Genomic DNA, 1047 nt, shown 5'->3' with positions numbered 1-1047 from the left:
CCGCCGCCGCGCCCCGACCCTCACCCCGGGGCGGCAGCCGGGTCTCTGCCCCGGCTTTGCCCCCGCAAACGGTGACGAAACGCCCAGGAAATCCTGTGGAGCGTGTTGGAGCTTGGATCGGTAGCAACGGGAAGGCTTTGGAGCCAGGCAGAGCAGCGCGGCGCTCCTCCGAGGCTGCACAGCTTTGCAGGTTTTGAGGAGAGGCTCGGCTTAGGAAAAGGCCTCGAAGAGACCCAAATCTCCCGGTCGTCAGACTTCCCGTCGGGATTGGGCATGGAGATGAGCGGAGTTGGTGGGAGTACACCCAGCTGCCCGACACCCACCCCACAGACGGTGGATGACTCCGTTATTGGCAGCGTAGCGGTAGAACCTGATAACGGAGGACACAGCTGTGGGAGGGGTTGCCCTGGTGTGGTATTCCTCACAGCGGGAGGGGACGATGGTAGGCTGGACCGGTGCGGGTTTTGGATTGGTTTAGTTTTGTCCGTGTCATCATACCGGTGGAACAGCTTAGGAGGAAGAAGCTGTAAACCAGTACAAAAATAAAGCCCGGGTTACATTTTGTTATTATTTGTAATAACGTTTATTGTGTGTATATGTATGCATGTGTATAATAACGTATACCACGCGGAGCTCTATATGTGCACACAGCCTTATTACACTCGGTTCAGCACGATCATAGAAGGTGTTTCTGGACCAAAACGCTGTCCAATTAGAGAGCAAGTGAAAATCACCACATGCAAGTGGTAGAGGAGGAAAAAAGAAAAGACTTTGGTCAGTGTGATGGAGAGCAGCCTCCTGTGTTGGCACCTTAGCTACTCGTAGGTGTCAGGGTAAAAAGATACAGCAATAAAGAATTTGCATGGAAGAATTTACAGGAATCAGAACATGATGAAAGGAGAGGATACTGAACTTTGAAGTCGAGACGCTCAGTGCCACTGGTGACGGATCGGAAGCCGCGTGATACTGGTGTGTATGAAATGCAAGGTATAACGTTTCAGCCTTTCATGAAGGCAGTGGGTGTAAGTTGAAACAAGAGGTTGCCAT

The sequence above is a fragment of the Haliaeetus leucocephalus genome, unplaced genomic scaffold, assembly GCF_000737465.1.
Source record: "Haliaeetus leucocephalus isolate CR32 unplaced genomic scaffold, Haliaeetus_leucocephalus-4.0 Scaffold906, whole genome shotgun sequence".
In the NCBI taxonomy this organism is placed as follows: domain Eukaryota; kingdom Metazoa; phylum Chordata; class Aves; order Accipitriformes; family Accipitridae; genus Haliaeetus; species Haliaeetus leucocephalus.
The sequence above is the reverse complement of the archived record's forward strand: the minus strand, read 5'-3'. Positions refer to the sequence as shown.